Source organism: Amia ocellicauda, chromosome 4, assembly GCF_036373705.1.
Source record: "Amia ocellicauda isolate fAmiCal2 chromosome 4, fAmiCal2.hap1, whole genome shotgun sequence".
Taxonomy (NCBI): domain Eukaryota; kingdom Metazoa; phylum Chordata; class Actinopteri; order Amiiformes; family Amiidae; genus Amia; species Amia ocellicauda.
The window spans coordinates 21,481,852-21,508,718 of NC_089853.1; the positions used below are offsets into that span (position 1 = coordinate 21,481,852).

A 26,867-nucleotide genomic window follows, 5' to 3' on the forward strand; every position below is an offset into this window, starting at 1 on the left:
GATTGCATTTTGGGAATCTTGGCAGCATAATTTTAGAAGTGGCCAGTCTGTGTTGTATCACTGAGCAGTAAGTCTTAAAAATTCATATTAATCCTTCTTGATTTCATTTTGAAACTTGTACAATAATATTTCCCCCCTATAACCAATGTCGCTGAGGGCCAAAGGTCTCTATTAGTGTCTTTTCCTGTCTGATCACTCCTCCTCGAAAGGTCAATTAGAATTTGAAGCATGAGCCACATTACAGCTAATCAAATGCATGAAGAGTCATTCCTATTATGAGGGTTGGATTCGAACAGCTCCACGAGAGGGGAATTGTATATGGACACACCTCCTTTCTTTATTTTTTGCTGTGGCCTAGCTCGTCAAAATGCGGTTGTCTTCACATTAGAGATAGTCAGAGATTTCAAAGGGAGAAAATCTCAGGGCATAGTAGGGACTCAGATCTAGGGGTTGTGACCTTGACTATTGATCCGGCCTCTATAATTTCCATGGCTTGCTGGGGCTCCTCTCCCAACCTGCTGGAGTACATTAGGGTAGAAATCCATAACACAGCCATGTTCATCCAAGCACAGGAAGAAACTAAATTAAATGTTAAAAAACAATCTGGGTCTCGAGTTGGAGACAATTCATCATGATTCCTAGGTGTCAGGCAGGTGGGATGACCAAGGAGGCCTTGGCCAATATTCTCCACAACAGAATATGGATGGACCCATTCTGCCTCATTTGTCAGGTACTGGGCAGTTCTGGTTTTTAAACACTGACACAAAATTCAGCCAAGGTCAGCTAGTTCCAAAATTACTTTAAAAGCCATTGTCTGACAACAGGGTTGGGGGTGGTGCAGACTTAAAATATAATGCTGTTATACATGTCATAGAATATAGTGCCTCTTTATAGCCAGTGTTTCAGGTAAACAGGCAGTGAGGCCTAGGGGATCTTGGTGTTGATATAAAGTTATTCAGTCTCTTCTTCTCTTCATACAGTTTTCCTCCATTAAACGGATCACTTTACAAAGCTGCATAACAATGTCTTGTACATGATAATGTGACGAAGAAACTATGGGTTAATGCTGATTTATGAGTGACCATAATTAAACTATGTCTAATATCTAATCCTTTCAAGCCACTGTTCAAGCCATAGGCATGCTGAAGAATGTATGTGGTACCGCTGGAGTTTGTACTTCAATAATAATAGAATAAAATAATGTAGACAGATCAGTACTGCTGAGGTTCACAATAGCCCCTGACCAAGATGCCCCATCCTAACCTTGGAAGGGATCATTATCATGATCAGGGGGTCAGAACTGAAGTGACCCTCAGACGTATGAGCTTTGCAGACTTGAACAGGACATAATTGGATATTTCCATTGGGGCAGTTTGTTGGTTCCAAGTCTGCCACCATGTTAAATTGGACAACTTGACATTCACATTCTTTATTGCTTATGAACTTAAATCAATTTAGAAATTTACCTTTTTTTTGGTTTGCCTTTTGAGAAGGCTAATGCATTATCGTCCGACTGCTGATGAGGGACTGAGTAAAGGCCAGAGCTAACTTTGGCTATTGCTCCAATCCAGATTTTCATCTTTTGTTAGTCTTGGATGATCTTGAAATGTATTGAAACATGGTGACACTTTCTGAAGTGAACATTGATCACTTGTATGGTCAATTTGCAGTAGAGATTAAAAGCGCTTGCAATGGAAAAGTTTGCTTAATCACCCTTTTGTGCATCAGACAGTTACTCTCATTGTAAATGGATGCAAATCAAATTTAATGCATGGAAAAGCATTTTTCAAAGTTAATCACAGTACAAAAAATAATCTACACAATAAATAAAGCAGCATTTCTCTATAGGGTTCTTGCATAGAGCAGTGCTTTGATATCTGTAGAAAAAACGCTATAAGTGATATATACATATCTTCTCTTGCTTTTTAAAAAGTCCTTAAAACCAAAATGCCTGCTGTCTTCCCTGGAAGTGCTGCCCGGAGAAATCCTTCTTCCTAGCAGTCTTTCATTGTACTCAGATGTTTTGTGTGAGGCTGCAGCACTGCGCCTGTGGAGATTGACATTTGATAAATTGTTCTCTCCTCCTGTCAGTTCGTTGATGAGTCACTGTGCTACCTGTGCCATTATCTGAAAGACAATGCAATAAAAATAAGTGGATTAATCAGAAGTGAAAAATGTTCAAACTTTTAAGTACAATTCAGATTTTTCCAACAATAATTATTGTGTACTTATTTCTTTCCAGTGTTAGATGGATCTTACAGACTTTTAACAGATTATTATTCTGTTCAAATTATTATTAGTCAAATACACACGAACAGGTGACCTTGAAATTAGAGCTTTATACCAAACTAGAGCATACCAGAGTCTATAGAAATTGTTTAATTAAAATGTAATTGTTAGGTTACCTGTAGGACAAGCCATAAAATCAGGGACGTGGTGATATAGCCGCTAAGTCATGAACATCTCATCTCACATTGACCTCTTTACAGCATTTAAAATATATATATGAATCGTCTTTGTTTTATTGATAGTTCGAGAACAAATTATATCGGAAAATAAACACAAAGTTAACCTACAATGCTGTGATTGAGGTTTAAATGGAAGATATGAAGAGCTGTGAAATCATTCAGCACAGTGAATCACTTCAGACATGTTGCTGTGCTATGAAACTTATTGGAGTTGGAACTTTGGGGCTTAGATATATATTTGTACCTCCCCCAACCTCAACCCTAACCGACACTCAGCTCCTTTAAATTGGTCTCATTTTCCACGGTTCCTGTTTAGTTTGCTATTGAGTGATTCAAGACGGGGGGCAAGGGCCTTTGTAGGGGAAATGATTTTTTGAACGTGCAAAGAGGACACTAGAAATCATCTCCAGCAATTTTGATAATGGGTTTGAAACAGCTGCTCATATTGTCCTGTAATGATGACAAACGATGCCTTGAAAAGACATTACTATCGAAGAGAGGGTGGAGAATGGCCTTGCATAAATTGCTAGTGGAGTATTTTCTAAGATGATTGTGGGGAATTGTGTTTTATTGGCTTATTACCCAGCCTAACTTTTAGCCATTATGCCACTTTCTACAGAGAGGTTTCGAACTCCTAGAGCATTCTCCTCAACAAGAAAATAATTCCCCTGGCAAAACCAGCACAAGGCATGTTGCAGATTTGTGAGACGTCTGGTTTAGCTTTCAGCTCAATGGTGCTCTATAAAAGGGCAAACCACAACAAGAAGCACTGGGCCCTACTGTCTGATATATTTACCAAATTGATATCAGAGGATCCTGAATGTGAGGCACGGCAATATCATAACCTGTAGGAGCTGACATTTTCACAAACGTGACATTTCGTCTCCCCATGCAGGTTCAATAACTGTTAAATGCTCTTTTCAAGGTTAATTGGCTTAACATAACTTGCTCTAGAAGGCAGAGATGGATATAATGATTTTGTGGGGAAAATAAAAATAAGTTTAAGACTGAAGAAGTCTCCATTAGAATGAAATGCTTTGTCCGTGTGTGTCTTCCTAATGCACTGTGTTTAAAGTACAGATGCCCTCGTTGAAAGCCTGAGAATAAAATTGTGGGGATATAGAGTGAAGAGGTTCAATGCCTTGTGTGTCGTACTCTGTGACCACTGTTTTCAGGGACTCATAATAAAATGATCATATTAGGTGCTCTTTCATTCTATGAAGATTGTCATCAAATAATCAGATACAATCGTGAAAAAATTGTTGGTATTTTTTTTTTCTTTTTTTTTTCAAAAAACCAGATCAAAACAAGGAAGGAATGTGTAACATTTGCCGTATCGACAGTAGCAACAAAATCAATCGTTTGCTGTAGCTAAAGCCTCAACTTTTAGCACAGTGGTCCCAAAACATGTGTCATTGACAAAATCAATGTACACAAATGGACAAAACTTGTTCCCTTGTCCAGCAAGGAGTTTAATAGTTCTGAGATGTTTAGTGAGTCTCCCATGTGTTTTAGGTGTTACTTTCACCCGTGCATGTTTACTACTGGATGTATTTTCATACTAAAAGTTTCAATACCTCCCAGAACACAATGCCTGAACGCTGCTTTTAATCTAAAAAAAGGCAGTCAATTTACTCATCTTTTGATAGGATGTTAATAAGTTTGGTTATTAAATGGTTCCAAACTAAGATGAATTGGTATGTTCAAATGCTTTCAAGTTTGATTGCCTAATTTATTATATTTATTTATTTATTTATTTATTTTTATACAGTAAAATACATTCTGTCTGGACCTATTGAACGAGCATGCTTTGATAGTGCAAAGTGTTAAAGATCGTGTTCTATTCATAAGCACCAATCCATACATTCTGTGTGGGATTTTGGTTTCGGTTCATTATTCATATGCCCTTCTTGGAAAATAGAACTTACAGAGCATGCTATAATGGGACCATATTTTGATAAGTGGCAAAATTTCCAGTAAATCTGCCTGTGTTTTCTTTTGTTTAAGTCCCTCAGGATGCTTTTCAATTAGGCCCTTAATGGGTGGCTACGAGTAAGGGGAGAAAGACCAGAATAAGAAGGCCCAAGGGTCTTTTCAGTTTGAGGGGAAAGAGAGAAAAAGACATTGCTTCCCTAATCTAAACACGACAAAAAAGATAGCTTAAAGTCTGACCTTGCAACTGGTGTTAATGGCTTTGCTTCCTCTGATTCCTTACTATTTAGCACACTTTTAACCCCCCCACCGCCTCCCCCCCACACACATACACACAATTCCCCCACCTCCACCACCCCACCCCACCCCGCCGCCTCTAAAAGCTTCCTGGAAGTCTGACATTGTGAGTTAAAATGTAATCTGCAGTGCCTTTTAGCGGTTAAAAAGATGTCGAATTTTTGGAAGAAGCAGAAGATCAAGGTATTTATTTATTATTTATTTGTTTGTTTGTGTGCGGGACTTTGTGGGACTCTCTTTTGTTTTGTAAAGTGCCACTGTTCACAGAAGAAAAATGTATTGATCAAGGATGCATGTTACTGAGCGAGTCAGACCTGTTTCTTGACAAAGCCTTCATATTGCGTTGGGTTATTTCTGTCCCTGGCTTAATGTCATGATGTTGTTTTTATGTATTTGAATAATGTAAGGCATCATATTAAAACAGAGGCAATAATATTGTGACACACTATGGTTGCATGAATGCTACATGTATATCTTTCACAATCTCACATTATTTTTATGATTATGATTATGATTAATATTATTATTAGTAGTAGTAGTATCATCACACGTAGTGGCAGTAGGTGTAGTAGTGGTAGTATAAGTAATAGTTACAGTAGGTGAAATGTTAGTATTCCATGGTATATCAGGTTCTCTGTCCATGATCTTTCCAGGAAAACTTTGTAAATAAGATGCATCTCTTGAGGGTACTTATTCCTGCAAAATAAAGATTGATAGTAATGATGTCATGGGGTTGTATGTGAAATGCATAAATGATACATAATGGTTGTGAATGAGATATCATGTTTATCTTCCTGAGTGATGGAAAACTTGATAAATCGAGAGTGGTAAAGCCTTAAACGAGTTTATCGTCTGGCCTTACGAACTGAATAAAATGATATCTCGCTCATTTAAATTTACACCATAGGTCTCCCTCTGAACACAGCCGTAGTGCCTGTGTCTTTGGTTTCCTGCTATGTAAGGCCTTAAATCATTTTTACTGTTTATGATGGTTTTAAATTCAATTACTTTATAATGAAATTGTTTTTAATTGATACTGCTATTGATCGAGAAACATCAACTGTCGACACGCTGGAGATGTGAGTACTGTTAACTTATTTTTTAAATTATTAATAATTTAGAATTTCATTTTAATTATAATTGGCGTTGTCATGTACTTGGCATAATACACATAATATTGTGTAATACTTTAATGGGTTACTTTATAGAAATTGTTTGTGAACCAAATCATTCATTACAAATAGATTTTTGTGTTAGTGTTAGTCAGCGCAGTTTTTAAAATAATTTTATTGACCAAAAACAAGTTTTTTTTTTTTTTTTATGTCTTAGAGTCTTTTTACTTTACAGTTGTATTATATCTGTTAACCTATGGATGCATAATGGTATGGTGACGTAATTTATATTGTATTATAGTGTATTTGTTGAATGTCATTTTTCCTGCTTAACTTCCTTATTGATACATTTAACATACTTACAATTTATTTATGGAGTAATTGGTAATGTTTATGTGGAAATCAGAATAGTGTATATTAAAGGGAAACATGTATGGTTACTAAAATTATGGTTTTATGTGTCTTTATGTGTTGCTATAGTGTTATTAGTAATTAAGATTTAATAATCATGAAGTTTTGGGGTATCCAGGAAGTTATAACACAACACATCCTGAAATCCTGAAAGGGCATACATGCCAGAGTTTGACATCTAACAATATTTGGCTTTTTTTTTTTTCCTAAGTTGCTTATATGATAGAATTGACCTAGAAAAGTGGAATACATCTGACATCTACACTATAGCAACATGTACAGACACATAAAACCATATTTGTTATTCCCTTCTACAAGGCCCTCTTTGTGATTTTTTTGCTTCAAAATGATATAAAAGCTAACAATGTGTTGTCTGGTTGAAGGCCAGTGACCAGCTGGTTAAGCAGCACTAAGTCTAGTGCTTGCTTTACAGTTGCTCTTTGACAAATTGCAGTGGAGCAAAATGGACTGTTTTTCAGGCTTGTAAATATGTGACAAATGACAGTGCAAAAAGTATTGATTCCAATCACATTGATACAGTGTTTCATACTGAATCCTGCTGTTGAGCTTGGAAATTATCAGTGACAAAAGATGCATAGCCACATAGAAAATGTTCAGTTTTCACAAATCCACTCATCTACTGTGGCTCACAACACCTCAGGATTTGCACGATTCAAAAAAATAAATGAAGACCTGCTGATTCTTTCAAGCTTTGTTCAGTTCAAAGCACTGGTTCCAAACTGTAAAGCTGTATTTAAGTACATAATCACGAAAACAGGCACAAGAGTTCACACAAGATGCACTGACTCTGTGTATGTCCAATTCAGATCTGCAGTATGGACACCTCTTTCATTGTTCCAGCATGCGCTGTTCTTGTTTTTTGTTCTTATGTTGTTTTTTTTGTTTTATTAAATACCTGTCTTCCCCTATAAAAAATAATTTAGGTGTTCAATCCCTTTTAACCTTTCTTTAATTAAAATGAAGCAGCCGGTCTGATGCAAGCCACAATGGTTATTTCATGTTTTTCAATAAAAAAATAAAATCTGATTATTTTGAAATGACAGCCTTAAAGATGATACAAGGGGTTATGTGATGAAAGGTTAAAGCCAGATTTGCAAAGCAGTGCTCCAAAAAAGTGCTGCTGGGGTGTCCCCCACATTAAGGATTATAACTAACTTGCCCTTAAGGTTGCCAAGGCATGTTTTATGCAGTCCTGACCTCAGGAGAGCTCCTGCATGCTGATATATTGACCCTCTCCCCAGCAGCTTAAAGAAACAGGCCATCTGTGGAACAGCGCAGCCTGACAAGTAAGTCAGGCTAACTTCACTGTGTTTTTTATCAGGTCAAGGAAGGATTAAAACAAAGAGATACTCCTTCAGGATTATTGTGCAGCCCCGGCTACGGATTAGTTAGCTTTATTCATGAGTGGCCTGTGCAGGTCCAGCTGAGGCCCGGGCCTCTATGCTGTTTGACTCACCCACATACCTATTATTTTTCTCCATTAAAGTGTGATACACCAGCTGGCAACAGGAAGGTCAGGCAAGCATCAATGCTGCTACCAACCCCTCATTATGAAGTAAGGCTGCTGGGCAACACCATAATTAGATGGGGGTTTTATTTGTCCTCAGTCGTACCCAAACCCTATGATTGGCCTATTCAAGCCAGGTCAGGGATCATTGTTTTGCCTCCTCAAGTGTATATTTTTAAAAAGGGCTGGCAGCCATTTTAAGGACTGTGGGCTGCTGAGAGAAGTCTATAATTAGCAGGGGGTGTCTTGTTTCGTTTTTTTCTTGGACACCTCTTCTTGGCTCTCGTACAACCTCCGGCCATTGTCAGCAGAGTAATCAGCCTTGTAAAGTCAGGTTGCTCCATTCTTACGCCTCCCTGTGTGGATCTGCTTCCCCCCCCCTTTTTCTTTTTTCTTTTCTTTACCAAGCTGGGAGCCATTTCTGCTGCTTCACTTGACTGATCAATGGTCAACACCGTTCAATGATGATATTGACTCAGAACATCAGCAAAAAATGTAGGCTTTATCGTAGACTCTGGCCTCCAGGGGGGGAGAAAATGCAAATCCTCAGATTTGTTTCCCTTTCGGAAAATTAAAAATAAATATCGATTTCCATAATGCAGAGATCTTTTTGAATTTAACTGAATAAATAACCATCATAAGGCCTGAAACCACAGATTTGCCAATATTGCAGATTGGATTACATTCTACCATTCGCAGCTGCAAACTTTTGTGTCGTCTTAATGTTTTTCTAATGTTTTGTGCATTAGTCCAGAGATGGAAATAAGATTCCTGTTGCATAGCAGTTTTTTTTCACAGTTTCTTGTACAAATAACAGCGGTGAATAAAATTTGTTATTTTAATTCTATGTGTTTCTGAGGGTGAAAATGTGGTGACTGTAAGGTAACAAGCATGAAATATGCATTTTACAGTAGTATGCAACAGCCAGGAGCTCATAAAGATCAAACCATTATGCCATTGGATTGTTATTTAGATTCCTGTAAAATAAAATAAATTATCCTTATTATCCTGACACTCGGTGGGATGGACGACCATTGTTCTGAGCCCTAATCCCAATGGTCTCCTAGAACACTGCAGCCATGTTTGCTGAATATGATCATGATCATATCTTATCCATGTGCCAAACTGGCAGGAACTGTGACTAGCTTCTGATTTGATGCAATACATGTGCAGCAAAGAGAGTTATGTCACAATACGTTGGGTAAAATATTGTGTGTCTGTGTGAGAATATGTGTGTGTGTGTGTGTATATATATATACACACACACATTGAACTTCTGTTACTCCTAATATGTAATTGTATTAGCTCACACCTTTACCATAAAGCTTAACAAGATCTTGAGTAAACTTGTTTTATTCAGTATTCAGGCTGAACAGAGAAACATTCACCAGCGATGTGTACAAAGCCTTGTAATGTTAATCCCTGCAAAATGCCGTGGAGACACATAAAGGAGTCTTTTCATACAAGGACTATCTATTCATTCATATATAATGGGATTACTCTACTGTATGCAAGGGATTGCCTCTCCATCAGCCCTCATTCTGAATGCTATTTAAAAAAAAAGGTTAAGTGCTCACATCAGCCACCTATTATCTGAAATATTTGTTGGGGACATGAGCTGTTACACTATGTAGTTGTTGTTCCACATGCAATTTACTCTGAAAAGAGTATGTGTGTGTGTGGGGGGGGGTGGGGGGGTGATTGAGTGGGGGTTTCAATAATTGCACAACATTTTTCATTTCAATTATAATTTTATCTCTTTACTCAAAGGAAATGATGCCCCCCCCACTGTGCGACAGATAAAATTATTAATAAATGCCTGTTTATTATGTAGTTATGCTGTACATGTCCACAGGGTGTACTGGAAGGCCTTGTGTATTTAGTCGGTGATTGTACCAGCCCCAGACCATGCCAGCATCGCATCTCTCTCTCTCTCTGAATGCTCCTTCATGCTCCGCTGGACTCCGATTCTTAAATATGCTGCTGTGGCTGAGTCAGCTGTGATCCACTTTGTGTAGCACTTTTCACACCCTCAAGTAAAGTTGCATCAAATGTTTTTTAGATCTAATTCAGGATGGCCGACTCCTTTATCATAGAGACATGTGTTTACAGATGTATTGTTTTTATGCTTGCAAGATTTTATTTAAGTTTGCTATAGGTTGATGATGTTTCCCTTGGAATAAAACAGGATGTAATAGAATAGACTATTGTATTTTAGTGATTGTTAATCCATATAAGTCACATATATTTAATACATATTAAACCATATGAGATGTTTTGTATAACAGTGTCTTCTAATTAACGTAAGAAGAAGAATCCATTTTTTTTATATAATTGCTTCAACCAGAACAGGGTCATCATTGTCATAATAATAATAATAATAATAATAATAATAATAATAATAATAATAATAATAATAATATATGATCCACAGCCCTTATCTTGGTCCCTCTAATACAACCAAACAGTACGTGCCTAGTTTTGACTGACAACCCTCAACATACATTGAAAAAAACTTCTACGGTGTATAATTTGCTTCGTGCATGGCTTGCTAATTAAGTAAATAAGGCAATGCTCAGTATTTGTATTGCTGTGTTTACTATGCAGATTTCAAACAATGTTTTTTTCCCAAAAAAACTGTTTCTGTGGTCAATCAATAGTGAATACTGTCAAACAATGCACTGGCACCTGACACTGATTAAAAACAAACAAACATATCTCTTTAGAATAAAAATGAACATTAACAGCCTTTATCTTATTTGAATGATATCATAAATATATCTGTGTAGAGAGTGTATTGCATATCAGAGGAAAACCGGTCCCAAGCTGCATGAATGAATACCTTACTGTCTTCTTTAACTTGTTTAACTGTTAGTCATCAATTCTCATATTGTTCAATAATGTGTGTAAATGATCCTGTCTAGGCCAGTTCACCTTGACTCTTATTGCAGAAGTGTCATGAGGAAGAAAAAAAAACTTTAATTGTGTGAATACAGATCAGTTGCCTGACCTGTTTGTACCTTTTTATTTAATTATATATATATATATATATATATATATATATATATATATATATATATATATAAAAAATGAAAACTGAAAGAGTATTGCTTTTTAACCCCAGGCAAGAAGCAGAGAGAGTAATGGGTAACGTTTGAGAAAAGACTTCTGTTATGCAGTAAGTGCTGTGTGGAGTTCAAAAACGGCTTTTCTTTAAAATGTAGCATCCCCTTTGAGACCTCATTTAGGCTGTACATCAAACCTCCATATATTAACAGTTCCTTCCCACAAGGAAGAGGCAAAAAAAGTATCTGACTCCATTGAAATATCTTCATTTCATCCAGAATTATCCCTGTTTCTCTAAATCTTCGGGGTAGTTCAAGGGAACCATGTTTACTTTTTTATCCTTTGAATGCTTCAAACCCCCAGAAGTGTTTGCGGTTAGGTTTATTATACCTTATCTGTAAACAATTTGGCAGTTTCACATTCAGATGTCTTCTCTGAAATGGGTTTTATTTTAATAGGACTTTAAAGGGAAAAAACTAATAGGTTAATGAAAATAAAATTGTTGGTGGAAAAGGGATTGAATCTTTGGGGATCCAACAAAAAAGGAAGCCTTAGTAGGTAGTGTTGTAAATGTTTTGCAGTTGCAGCGGTAACTCATTTTACTAAAGACCAACACTTCACCAATAATACACAGTTTCTATACTGAGTATATACCTTGAGCAGTTGACACCATCATAGGATTAGGTGGTTTAGTAATAATCATGCAACTAAATAATTAATCTTAGTAGGAAACTGAAAGACCAATTTGACTAAAATATTAGGGTATGAAAACAAATCTTTTAAACAACAAATCTGGATGTAAGAATCCTATATGTTAAGCCCTTCCTTCTGCCGAGGATTGGCTTTTTGAAGTAGAAAGAGACACAACTTACTGAACTAATGTTGACCGCATTGATTTGAGTAGCTCAGTCAGCTCATCAAGCCCTGGGGGAAGATTGTATTTAAGGACAAACAAAGTAGATGGACCAGAACAATGTGCTCTGCGGCCAGTGCCCAGCTAAAGCGGTCATTTGCAAAACATCGAAACCCCAGTGTCCACCGTCTGAACAGCTCACCCCCAGGACCCCTGCAATAGAGCAGCAGGGCGCAAGCAAGCATGGCTGATAGGCTTTCTAAGGGGATTATTTAAAGCTTTGATTTATTTATCCCCCCCCCCAAACCAACCAAATGTATGTCTGAGGTAAAACACAAGAGCTGCTTCGTCAGTAAGCAGGTGAATACAGGGGAGGTAAGGAGAAAAAAGTGAGAGTGACCTAAAACTATTACATGACTTGTTCTGTGGCCTCTTCTCTCTCACGATTTCTGTGTATTGAGGTATTGGTGTGGTTCTAAAACCACGGGCAAACCCCCTGCACTTCTGTATTTAAATCAATTGGTCATAATTATCTTTCTTCCCACTGCATTAGGAGGTTTCTTGGATCTTCGTTGATACAGAATTATTGGTCAGGACTCAAATTAAATACAATGCCACCTCAGACAGGCTGATTAGTCCATTTAAAGTCATGCTCAGTTTGCCTTTCAATGTGATCCGAAAACTCAATAGATGTGGGAGAGCTGGAGCTTTGTCATAGCAAGGTAGTCGATGCGCCGCAAAAGAGAAGATTCACAGTATTGAACTCCCTTTGTAAGTAAAATTCAAGGGGGTTTGAAATTAACACCCTCCAAATACAACCTTTTTGCAAGCTTAAGAATAAAACATGATTCTCTTTGATTCATCTGCCTTTTGAAGGTAATTTAATGGAAAAAGGTGAACCCCAAAACAAGATGGAGACATAATCACTTTACACTGCTCTCCACTGTGACTCGACATTACTCTCAAAAGTTCAAAATGTTTTACTTCAGATTTTCAGTGATTTTGTTCCTAAAGTTTGTATGTATGTAAGGAAATATATATTCGCTCAGCAGATCATAGAATTTCAACAAAATCCACAAGAAGGGACCTGCCAAAAGTAATAATAATAATAATTATACTTATTAAAAAAGAAAACTTGTTTGTATGGATTATAATGAGGTGCAGAACCACTGTAGAGTTTTGTAGGACCTCCAAACATATGGGTGACAAAACCAAAACGCCTTCTGCGTGCTTAATAAGCCTACGGGCTCTGTGACAATTGTATAAAACTGCAATAGTTTTTGTGTTGTGGACAATCGGTCACAGGGGACTAAACTGAAACCACTTAAATCTTGTGATTGAAGCTGGATTCTAATGCAGGTCTCCCGAGTTGAAAGACTTGGTTTAAGACCATCACACCTCCTGGTCCCTTTTAAATGTTGTTTTAAACAGAGAACAAAGGAGCTAAAAGAGTACAGAGAAGCTCTTCTAAAAATCCACTTCAATGTAAAAAAAGATTTGAAAACATCTTACTGACAAAAGAATGTTAGTAGAAGGGATGACCTTGAATCTGAGATTGGGTGAGGAGCCGACTCTGGGAGCCCGAGTAATCCTTGCATGAACAGAGCTTTAACATTAAACGTCTCATTTTTATGCGTTAGGTAAACATTAATTAGAATGGGTCAGGGAAGTCAAATTTGTAGCTTCTTGGACCTGAACTTCACAGTTTTTATGGGAACATGAGAGGCCTTAAATGCCTAAGCCTGTTCTCACAGGTGTTGATTTGAAAGGCATTTAATAGGTTGTAGATGATAATCCAGCCGTTCATGCAGAATATTGATGTAGTGGTATTCCTCGAATCCCAAAGACACACTCTCACTGCTGCACCGAATAAGTATTGTCTACTTTGGATAATGCTTTAATTTGAGCACAGTACACGGTGGTGAGATATAAAGACGCATCTGGATCGTCATGTAACCATAGAACAATCTGGTTGGGAACTTTTTTTATTATTTTTGTTGTGGTTGTGGATGTAGTGCCTTGTAGCACATTTTAGAAATACTACTGAAGGGTAGCTGGTTGGATTTGCATTGAAGTAGAAAAATACTTAAATTTCACCTTTTTAAGTTGCTTCAATATATTATAAGAAAAGTTGTCTTTTTTTATTGGTAACATTCATTTTTAATATAAATGAATAATAAATTCCTTAATGTAGACACTGAACAGGTAGCAAGACAAATGCTGATTTCTAGATAGATACATAGATATTTAGACAGACATGCAGATAGACTAAAGCCTGTTATATCTGTACATTCACAGTTTTCCTAGCGTCTGTAACTATGTACCCTGTCAGTCCTTTCTACCATTACATTGGGCTAATTTTCACTGGTTGTTGAGCAGCAGAAGGATCCATATTTGTTTATTAAAGCCAAGGATGTTCACAGTTACACCTGTAGTATCAAGGGGAATAGAAACAACAGCGTTTGGGAAAGCATGACTTGTACCCCTGTGCTTGACCACGAAGGACATCCTATCACTTTGGCCAATTGATTTCTCTTGGTGTAGCGAAGCATTAACTAATGTGTAAGACTATATTAACACATAGCTGTCATGGGAAAGGTAAGTGTGTTCACATGTCCAAGCGTTATATTTGGGTTGAATAACTTGCATTTTGTCCTACACTGCTTTAAGAGCATGTTTTGTGTGTGTTCATGTTTCATTCTTTTTTCTTTTACAAAAAATCTCTTGGGAATTTTCTTTTTTTTCTTTGTCCAGTTGGACATTGCTGTTGGAAAACCAAGATAATTTTGTAAGTGGACAGGAAAATGTTCAGTGATCCTGTAACAGAGTAAGCAATGTAAAGATTCAATAATGTGAAAATGCTACAAATGAAAATGATTTTCCGTGGTATGCAAACAATCCATACATTTTTAGAAAGTATTTGGCGAGTACGAAAAAAAAAACACATCTTGAGAAGAAGATAAAATGTTATTACAATGTGAAATATTCTGAACAGCTTTTTTTTCAGCTTGTTTGTTGACAAAGCTGTGAGTTCTTTACATTCCTCAGCTATGCATACAACGTAGATTAGTCTTTTTCTATCTCCTAGATAGTTTTGCAGGTTTGTGTGCTTGGGGACAGTTAATCAGAAATCCTGTCAATGTAACACAAAAAACAACAGAAGTGATAGTCTCTGATATATGGTACTGATGTGCTAATGCATACAATGTGAGCATAGACGTCCTTCTTGGCAAAGAAAGATGCAACCGGCTCACTTTTCACAGGAGTACAATAACATGCGCCATTGCCCCATGTCAGTGCAAAATATCCTGAGGTAGATTTCATGAAATTGTTACTGCACTCATTGGATGATGCATCCATCTGTCACAAGGGCAGTCATGGGCATTGCTAGACCAATGGGCCATTTGTCCTCACCCCTGTAGTTCTAAGGCTGAGAGTGTAATGGTTTGGAGACAAATCCCTTGTCTCCCCAAAATGCATTGCATGTTTTATGTGAATGTCGCTCATATGTTTTGGGTTTTCTTGGGTTTTGGTTATTTTTTTTTTAATGTTGTGTTTGTAGCTCTGAAAGGAATTGAACTGAACCTCACAGCTCACACCTGACAGAGCATTCTGAGCATGTGTTTACATATTACATGACTAAATAAAGTCCTATCTACAGTTTTGAATAGTAATATAAAATAATAAAACTGTTTTGATATAAAGCATTCTCACATCTAGAAGTAGTAGTAATATTATTATTAATAATAAATAAATAAATAAATAATACCATCTTAAAAGAATATAGATGATTACTGAAAAAAACTGTTTCTTAACATAAAAGGAATTAGGAAAGTGGCAGTTCTTAAGGGAAAAAGGAAAATCAATGATCATCAATATTTTAGCTCAAATATATTTGTGATGGGGTTTTTCAAGACAAAACCACAGAGGTTATCTATATAGAGAAAGCCATCCAAATGCAACATTGTTTGAAGATGATACAGACACATAATCTGAGCTGTAGTCCTGTACAATAAGAAATTAAAACCTTTGTTGTCTCCATACTTTGCCTTTGTATTATAACTTTAATACTGTTTTATGATTATATGGGGAAGGATTCAAAAGGTGAATTTGCTTCCTGTTTCCATTCCTGAACTATAATAGACTCAGCATCACCATATTACTCCAGGAATGTACATGATAAAAATGATCTTGATTCTATATTGATCTTCGAGGTTGAATACTGTGTTAGAGTACAGAACAGGCCCGATATCACATTGCACCTAATATCAAAATAATAACCAGAATCTTTATTGTTTAATCTTTGAACTGTGACACTGCACTATAATGCCAAACTGAGAGATCTGAGACGATGCATGTCCTTCATCAGTAGGTGAATTTTAAGCCCTAACAACAGCCTCAACCCAAACCCTAGCTAATACAAACATTTTAAAGCTAATTAAATCTAAAGGTTTATCTATGAACACCAACATATCAGAATCTTTATTCTGAACTGTGATACAGGAGAGACGTAAATATTTTATTTTTTAATATTCATAGCAAATCTATGTATTCCCATCCTTGTATTTTTTACAATGGCAACCTACACAATAATGCATCTTCTGCTTTAGAGAAAGAAGAGTTTCTGACTAAATCAAGGTTAGGATACATTTCAAGGACAAAGTTGTTGAATTGCATTTGGAAGACAAATGCTTGAATTAAAATGGGCTTTAAAGAGTGCTGATTTAGATAATTAAAGCACAATTAATTTTCTTCTTCCTTACTTCTATTAATACTAATTCCATTACTACTATTGTCTCTGTAGTCTTACCAAAGTCATTTCGTGGTCCTCCACCAACCTCCAGGCTCTGAACAGACCCAAACAGAGGAGTGTCTGTTGACAGAACTGTGTGTTCAAATGTTCATGTGCCATTCAAGTAAATAACTTATTCTCCCAACATTATGAGGTGATCCCAGTTGGGTCTGATAATCAACATTTCTTTCTGTGATCCAGACCAGAACAGTGGGCCCATTCCTCATGTGTGCACTGACCTTGTGTTGAGAGTGTTCCATTTGGAAAATCCATTATTATCATTACATACACTTTGGAGAAGTGTGAGGTTGCCACTTTAGATAAAAGAGTCCATGAATTATTGACTTAATGAGGTAATGTTGGTTGATTTCACAACAAGCTCTTTAGAATCTGACTGCCACTTACAAAACATAATAACAGCTTGTGTCGACGAAGAAAACAATCTGCAGAAGCACATTAAAGTAGCAAGTCGGTATTCAGTTGAGTCCAAGTAGATGTACTGGTAAGAATTTGCTTTTGTCCAGGGTGCCATTTTAAAATAATACAAAGTTAAAACTTTAACTTTATATTGGTTTTCAAGAATTTCGCAGTTGTCTGAGTGAATTTTCAAAGTGGTTTCTATAATGTTATTTTGTTTTACTGTGTTGTCCTGGTGTGACTTTTTGATTGACAAACACAATGTTGGTTGTTGTAATGCAACAACAGGTCAAAGCAGTGAAGTTGCAGTTGCATCCCAGTCAAATGAATAATTTAGACAATTTAGTGCAAGAGGTAAGACAACTATTGTTAGCTCTAAACATTTTGTACATGACAACAAAACACTTGACAAGTAATATACTGCATTAATGATATGTCTGTAAGATATATACAGACCTGATAAGAGAGTGGAATAAACACAGATTGCAACATTTTCAATTGCAGATTGCAACTCCAAATAAATGTCAAACTGCTTGTTAGAAGATTATTATTTTTTTTGTCTCCACAATATTATGGCTGTGTATAGGCAAATGGATCACATCCTACACACAACATATGTTGAACTAGATTTTAAGGTTCATAAGAGTTTGATCAACATGCTGTGAATTAAATGGCAGCTGGTTGAAATCTGAAGGAATCGGTTTGGGTTTTATTTGGGAATCCTATTATTTTCTGAATGATTAAATGAAATACGTTTCACAGAGTTGCAGCTGGCTTTGATGCAGACTGACAGCAACTTTGACTGTAAACAACTGTTGTCTTGTGTTTGTTTCATCATTATTAGTTTGTTAATTGGCTGAACTTACACTGCCATAAATCTGTGTAGCTTTTTCTGGGAACATTGTAAAGGTTCCAGATGAAAGAGTTCTCAGAATTGATTTGTTCCTGTGCCCTTTTGCATATGATTGCATTGCTTCTGGTCTGAAACCAGACTTCTCCTTACACAATGTCTTTATCCAGAGTGTGTACACAAAGACTACAGCTGGGGATTTCTTAAATATCTCCAACTGTGACTGCCTTTTAACCCATTAATAGCATGCTACAATTCTTGTATTTGACATATTATTATTATCATTATTATCATTATTATTATATTGGATACAGTATATAATAACTAAGAAATAAAGGGTTTTGTGTGTGCATGTATTCAGGCATTTAATCAAACCATTCAGTAAAAAAAATACAAAGAAATAGCAGTAGTTGTAGTAATATGTGTATTTATTAATTGAAAAGCTTGAATCTGTATTTTTAACTTGAACAGGTTGCTATAAAAGGTTTTGCTTCACAATAGAGACATATATGTCTCAATAATATCTTATGAAACATACAGCCTACCACTCTTTAATTAATCTTTCAAAAATAAATAAATATGTCGGAACCACCGGTGGTTAAGACTCAACACAGAGGCGGTGCATAAAAACACTGTGGGTTTGAGAGATCTATAGTGTATAAAAATAACCTATTCTCCACAGCTCTGCAGACTAAAAGCCAGAGAGTTCACATGTGAGATTTACTGGAAAAACTAATTGTGTACACCCGACCGACATTGATCACAAGAACACATGGCTAGCTGGAAGCAGTCCTTGAATTCAGAAGCAGACAGGGGCTTCAAATCTCAGCAGAACAAACGATACATTTTTATGTGAGACACACATTTTGCTACCACAGGGGAACACGTACACTGCTGGGCTCCTGTTCTTATTTATGTATTTGTTTGTTGTCTTCTTTCAAGAAAGCCTTTCTTCCGGTTTTATAGTTTGTTGTTCTGTTGTTCATTTTTTAATTATTTGGTTTTCATATATATATATATATATATATATATATATATATATATATATATATATATATTTTTTTTTTTTTTCTTTTTTTTTACTTCACCCAACTCTGTCTAAACACTCCTTCTGAAGGCTTAGCCCTCATTCAGTCTCTTAGAAAAGCCCATTTCAATCATAACAGACCCATTACATTTGTTTAAACTCATTTGCGCCTTGAACAGAATGTATTTTTGTTCATATTCTGTATATGTTTATAATGTCATAGGTATGTTAGCTAAAAAAAAAACTAAAAACTAAGCATTTCTGTAGCGAGTGTGAGTGTTGTGTAGTTCGTGCTGTAGCCAAGGATGAACAGAGTTGTCAAGGTGATACAGTGTGCAGTAAGTGCCATTTTTCCACCAGAGGGTCCATGCTATTATGGTCATCACTTCAAAGTACTGTACAGAGCTCTTTTAAGGGTCAACACTTCTGCTTAGCTCACACGTGAAAACTGTAAAACATTTTCTGTAAGACACACTGGGGATCATGTCCTGGAAAATATACAATGACCTTGTAACTGGTGACAATGTGCCTTTCATTCTCAATCAGAGAAAAAGGAGTCATTCTGTAAGATGCCACTGATGTCTGCTCAGATCGTTCCTACCGGGTGTTATGCATGAGATTCAGGCGTACAATTTAAAGATATTTTGTGCAAAACTAAAAATAATAATAATACATATAATAAAACAAAACTGTAGTATTGTGGAAGCAGTTCTTACATATATAAATGAGTATCGAATTCAGAACTGTTGCAAACGGGAAAAGCATTATTTTACAGTCTGCTTTTCCAGAGATTAAATGTTAGCAGGGATGTAAATTAGACCTAGATGATAGATTGATAGATTGACCTAAATACAGTATTAAATAATAATAATAACAATACAATAAAGCATTAATTAAAAATACTTAGCTTAATCTGTTCAATCAAGAGCATTAATAAAAGCATTAGAACAACCCCCTCATTCATCCAGTGTACTGCAGCATGTAATAATTTGGATTAATCATCCTACTGAGAAAACCACAAGGGGCACGCAGCTAGAGTCATGCACATGAAAGCTTCAGCAGCCTGATGGCCAGTGACAGAATATCTTACTGTATTCTCTGTTTTACGTACAGTGTGTTTTCTTGTTTACCGTCGTTATCCACTGATATTTGAGTTCAGCATTGACCTCAAGCCACGTGACACTAAACACTCTTCGTTTCCTCAGTCATTAGCAGAAAGGGATGGCTCAGGGCACACTGTCACGGCCATTTGTCTTTTTTCTGAAGTGCCACTTTCTTTGTAAATCAAACAGGCCAATCAATAGGGCAATGAGGAAGGTGGACTTGCAGCTCTGTGAAAATGTCTGTCTCGCTATGTGGCTGCAGCGTGAGGGAGCCTGCTCTGTTCACACGAGCCTCGAGCACAAAACAACAAACTGCATCAGAAACAAGACTAATTAGGGGTCTGATACAGCACTTGGGTTGTAATAGTACTCATAAGAATGGAGATGCTCACTAAAAAATCTTAATCAAATCATTTAATTCCTAATTTCTGGTAATTTTATGCTGCTCCTATCAGCTGGTGACACTGAAAAAGTCCTGTTGAATCTGGCCCGGGCAGGGTAATTATGCCTCTGTGCACGGAGCACTGATGTAACTGTTACCATTTTCTTGCATGCATTTCAACTGCCCCTAAATGGGATCGTACATTGTATATCATACCAGACTTTAGTTTCATTTACTTCAGTTAGAACTTGTATAATATAATGCTCTTTTGTAAACAGTTTCACGTGTGAGAGAGAGGGAAATACATGTATTGTGTGACTACTTCTCTTTAGCTTGATGTGATGGAATCACCTGGATAAGATTGTCTGCTAATTAATTAATTAATGATTAAAAGAAAAATATATAATCACTAGAGGGAGGAATACCTCTGCACTTTGGCTTATCTTTAAGGAGTCACAGCTGTTTAATGGTGAGGGTTTGGATATCTATCTGATATTTTTATTCGTTGTTAGTTTTTGTTGTTTTTGTGCTTGTTAACTAACTCTTACCTAACTAATTTTAATAATGTGAGAATTAAATTGTGAGCAAAATCTGGGTTCTCACCATCACAGGGTAACCAAACCATGATTTGAAATATTTAGTCCTTAGTCTGTCAGAATACATAATGGTTTCCTTAGGCCCTGTGGTTCATGGAAATGAATGCATGTGATTTCAGCATCCTCCTCCTGGTGGAGAGAAACAAGGGATTATTTGCAGACTAGGCTTAATCTATTTAACCAAGTTAATGGAGCAGGCGTAGAAAAGGTGAAAGGTCACTGTGATTTTCCCCATGTCATGTGAATCAAAAAGTATGCAACATAAGGTATTCTCCAACACAGAATAAAACACCTTATATTCATTACCCCAAATCATTTTGCTTGTGTCCTCTGTGTTCACACACCAAGTCTAGGGAAATGTATTATAATTGTTTGTTTGTTTGCCATAGAAAAAAATAGTACAATGCTATTACAAACTTGAGCAAAATTTGATTTTTAGAATTTTTGGTTTAAAAAAGATTAATTGTGAACAAGGGGCAGTACTGGAGAAGGCATCATTTTTATGCTGAAGTAAAAGACAGTTTCAAAATATGTTTACAAATATTTTTTAAATGACATACATACACACACACACATATAATATTGCTGTATGTCCATGCTTTTATTATTTCAGCCACAGTAGAGGCCACAGAATCCCTTAATTTCTGCTTTCAGATTAAGATGTCAAAAGGTGGTCCACAGGGGGAAGGACAGTGTGATTAACCAAAATGAGGCCTAAGTCAAGAGTAGCAGAGACCTCTGGGAAATTAAGGCACCAATTTTCACTGTCAAGATCAGCCATGATAGGGAACCACATCCCTAGCCACAAGCCACCCCCTCGCCTGTACCTTCACACACAGAACTCATTCAGCAGCGTGGTATTATCCTGTTTCCAATCTGGGAATCATCCGACGCAGCCCCCGAATGCAGAGTGCACAATGTACATGTTTGTTCACTTTGTAAAGATGATAATTCCCACGCAGCCAGCATTTAGGATTCGTACAGGTCTTCAGAAGCCCTCCCACCTTGTGCCATAGGTAATGAACGCCTGACTCGGTAGAGCTCATCTGAAATGCATGGACGCGTCCTCCTCATGCGAGGTGCTACTGTGTTCGCAGCTTTCCAGCTGACTGAGGCCGAGCCACTCGATGGTGAAGTCTATTTTCATGAGGGTGTTTATTTATTTATGTATTTATTTATACAACAGCAGAGAGTTTAACTCTCACTCTGTATAAAACTCCTAACTTTATCTTCTGCACAGAGAGCTGAGAAAGGAGGAGAAAGAATTTGAGAGCTTGGAAATAATGATTTTATTTGGAATAACTGCATGTCTGAAAGTCTTTACTTCTGTAAATTAAGTACATTACTTCAAATAATTGGGAAGGTTGAAGATTATATGCTTGGTTATCATTGGAGCATAAAACCTAGATGCGTTTGAAAACAGAACATACTTTGCACAATGTATTCTTATGATACTAAACATATAACATCTAGAAATCTTACAATGATCCCATGAATTATCTTGTTGTATTCCTCTGAACATGCACGTCCTAGGTGGATATCAAATGTATGTATTTAGCCTCTCCCCAATTATGATTACAGCTGCGTTTTTTTCACTCAGCTACCCTTGGAAAAAACCTTCCACACAGAACGAGCCACTCAGCTCCAAGTTTCCTTCTGTTCATCGGCTTGTCACTCTGAAAACCAATAACCTGATCACTCTCATTCCAGCCAATTTGCTTAACACCTTTATAGTAGGCTGATCACTTGAAAGTCAAGAGTATAGATTATAGACAAAATTCTCATCCTTGCTAAGTCTATTATTAGACCTGAGGGGACTACTATGTTTTCTTGTGGATTGTAATTTCTATTGACGTTTTTTTTTTAATATAAACGGGTCAAAGACAAATATCTTTTAAATGTAGTCTTTTCAAAGAATTAGGCCAAAAATCACTTAAACTCCAACCCTAAGCATCACCCTCACTCAGAGCCTTTAGTAAATGTGTTTTTGTCAGAAATTGACAGATTTCTGCATTGTTTACTTACTTATGAATGACTTCATTGGGTTTAGATTTTCCCCATTCCGGATCTTTAGTTCTTTATTCTAGTCAGAATTCTCTTGCAGTATCGCTCACTTTAATTCTCTTTTTCTGCAGTATGGATATCTAGGTCAGATCTGGCGAGGAGTAATTTATTACCTCTTTTTCAGAAATAAAAAATAAATTCTTGTCAATGGCAATACTTCATATATAGAATCTCCTGTATCTACAAAGACTGCTATTAGCAACAAAAAAGGAAATGCATGATATTGGTAGACACATTACACTTATCCATTGCATTTAAAATCTCCCAGTGACACGACTTTAGACGGCGTCTGCCCAGCATGAATACTCATCGGAGTGAACCAGCCAATAATCAATAAGATGGTGTTGAAAAATGCTTTCCAATCAACAGTGACTAACCGAAGAAAACAAATGCACTGCTTGTGAATTGCCCTAATGCTGATGAGCAGTATGCCATTGCTCTGTCTGATTCTTCCTTTCGCAGATGTCCACTGGTCTGTAAATAATTTTCACTCAGTCGAAGACAGCTTCACGTCTTGATATGCCTTGTGCCCATAGTTTAGTTTAATTAAAACCAGGGAATATTTGACTGTTCCTAAAACCATGGAGAGACAATAAATTGTGTTTAAACTGTAACCTGGTTTTATTTTTAAATAAAGCAATATTTTATTGACCTTATTCTGTCCTGCAGTTGGATTTGGCAGTGAGTGTTCCTTTAATTGATTTCCAATAATGCCTGTTTGGTGGAGGTTCATTTGAAACGCGGTTGCTCACCTCAGCCGTGCTGTCATGATCGCTCACTTAGAACTTCTTAAAGAGACCCGCACCCTGAACCTTTCATTAACACACAACGCCGTGGCTTCTGAATGTGAGGTAAAGAAAAAGCTTTGACACCCAGAACTTTCTTCGGCTTAAATAATACAGGTTCAGTTTGTTGCTGGTGTCTAATTTATGTGAAATGCGGAGTAACAAATAATTTCATTGTTTGGACAATCTCATTTCACCATCATTATTTTATCACATGCAAAAGCACAAAAGTAACAAGATAAAAGCTGGACTAATACTTTTTGTCGTTGTTGTTTGTCTGTTTTAATAATTGCACTGATTCTGGAAGACATGTTTTGTGCGGCTTTATTGCAGTTCTTCGCTGAAGGGAAGAGCCAGGCTTTTGTGGCCGTGAATCCCCCTGAAACACAGCATGCTGATGTCCACTTCTTATTAGAGGCCTGCGGGTCTTTCAAAGGTACATGCAATCATTTTTTTTTTCTATCACCTCAACCACACCAGGAGGCTATTCACTAACCCCAGAGCCTCACGCTTCAGGTCACATCAGGGGTCAATGGCATTCAAAACCAGGATCACCCGACTCCCTGCTTTCAGCTGTAAACTATTAGGTCACACTCGCCTTCCATCTGAATCCAAGGACTGCATCCACAAGATAACAGCCGCTAGATATTTCCCCCTCTCCCTGCCTTCTCTCTGGCCAGCAAGTGCTACATCGAGGTAGATTTGCACTGGGAACTGAGCCTAGACCTCTCCTGAACCCATTTTGCAGGTAACCTTTCAAGCTGCCAAATCAGAATGATTTTCAATCAACTCAGATATAACCAGAAATTCCCAAGCCTCCAATATGTTTCCCCAGAAGAACGATCTTGTTTGTACTAAGGCTTCAATAATTCCTTCAGAAAAAAGGAAAAGGAAGAGAAGCGAGAAAAGAAAACCCTACACCATTTGGTATTTACACATTCAAGGTTGGCTACATATTTTAACTTTTTTTATTTTTGACAACAGTCCTCTGCCCAGCCAGTGTTTTGTATCGTAATCTATTCATATCTGATTTCCATCTTGAAATGTTTACCCTACAAAGCCAGTCCAGTTGATTGAAGCATATAGAGGCCTAGTTTTGGTAATCTACTTCAGTCTATTCGGGTGCATTACGAGACAGTCCAATTCAATATTGTCCACTTCAGTATTAATTTGTCTTTTCAGCTATTTCAACACAGAATGGAGTCTGTGGCCTCTGCCGCAGCTCAGCTCAGAGCCTCAGACCCATCCGTCATTGTATTGACCTGATGGGAATGACATCCTATGGTTCCTTGCTCACAGATTGGGTTCCTTTGTGACCACATAACTTGATCGGGAACATTTTAAAGATCTTTGTTTTCTTTACAGTTTAGAGTGCAGAAAGCTAACGTGGAGAATTATCCCTAAAGGTGAGCAGTGAGTTAGAAATTAATCTAAATTTCAGTTTTCCAGTGTGTAGATGTGTTAACAAAATGCAAACAACCAAACAAATGAAAAAAGGCAGCAATCACAGACAGTACAGTGCTTAAATCCTGATAGCATTCAAATTTGAAATGATATTGCGCCAGTTATTTTCAAATAAAATACTGGTGTTTCCTGGAAAACCATTATTATGAAGCAGTCCCTTTCCTGATCTTGTGTGGTGTGGGGCGTTATTCATGATCTTTGGCCTGAGGGAAATTGACTCCTCACAAGGGCATCAAGAGTAGTCACCTTTGACCTCAGGGTTGGCTATAGAAAGCCACCTTGAATTGGATTCTAACCCTATGATTTCATAAACACATACATCATATATCTGAGGTTAGACCCTAAAATAGTTTTTATTTATATATTTTATTTATTTCATAAGATATATACATCTCTCTGTGCATGGAATTTGCAAGAGTCAGTAGTGCAAACCAACGTAATGTTTCTTAAAAAAAAATTAAAAAATGTTAGCACAGTGTGAGATAGATCAAATATGAAAGACACTGGGAAATTACTGTAAATTAAATGTCCATTTTAACTCCACTGCAGGCCCAAATTCAGAACTAAAGTATGCCGCGGGGTGTTACACTTACAGCATTTTAATATATTATCAGTTAAGTGAATAGAAAATGGACTTAAACATCAAGAAGTGATTCACAGTGGTACAAAATGTAACGGTGCATCTTTTAATTGAAATGTAAACACATCAGGGTACTTCGATGATCAAGGTCAAAAACAAAGCCTACGTCCCATGCTCTTGGTCAAGGTTGAGGGGGCAGGGGAGGAAGATAATCATTCATCCTTCCTCTACTACACAATTCAAATATTTTTGCCAAAGATGTCTGTGAATTGCAGGAACAAATTAGTGCAAATTGTAAGACCGCTCTGAGATGGATTCTCGTTCAGGAGGATCAGTAGTATGAATACAAGGGTATTCACTTAGGCTCCAGTCAATCATCAGAAGGAAATAGCTTTCAGTCACTCCAACTGAGGAGAGTTTTGAATATCTATCCTGCAGGGGTCAAAGGTCAGAACCATTGAAAGACGACAAGCCCAATCTTCTTTCCAGAGAATGGCTAAATGTCAATAGCAAAACAGATACAAAACAGAAATAACGGAGCAAGAGAGACATGATCATTATTCTGCAATCAGTTCTTAATTCTGTGAGACCTAAAGCAAAATTGACAATTATTAGTTGGAATAAATAAATGGTTTGTGTATATACATAGAATCATGCGTTAGAGGTAGTGTGTGTATTAGGCCACTCTCAGTTTTACTGTGTGCCACACAGATGTATAAATAACATTATATTTTTATTTCCATCTGTTCCACTGGGATGTATACTTAAGCATTGAATGCTCAGAGGAAAACAATCTTCTAGTCTTCGCAGGACTAATGAAATGAAATTAAAATGTCTTCCTGCTGCTTATTAGTGCTCAGGGTGTCTTTGTTTGAGTGTGTGGTAGACCTGTGCAACTGCAATGCGCAATCGACAATGAAATCTTCTTCATATGTGCAGGCTCAATATGAGGTTAGGCCACGGTCATGTAGTAAGATTGTTACCAAATTAACTTTGTCGTGGGACAAAGAGAGAAGAAATCTAAAAGAACCTTATGAAATAGCATGTATCTGCTATACTATATATAATATTTCAAAGAACAAATTTGATTAGTTTATTTCTTGTTGCATTTCAGTGGTTGGCCAAGAATAACAATGTCAG

At 36.9% G+C, this 26,867-nt stretch overlaps 1 long non-coding RNA gene across 1 annotated transcript in view; it reads left to right on the forward strand.

Moving 5' to 3' along the window:
* Positions 1-4,824: 4,824 nt before the first annotated feature.
* Positions 4,825-26,867, forward strand: part of LOC136747976 (uncharacterized) — a 74,211-nt gene continuing 52,168 nt past the window's right edge. Inside the window, exon 1 of the long non-coding RNA XR_010816554.1 lies at positions 4,825-4,880. This is a non-coding gene — a long non-coding RNA (uncharacterized LOC136747976). The remainder of the gene's footprint in view (positions 4,881-26,867) is intronic.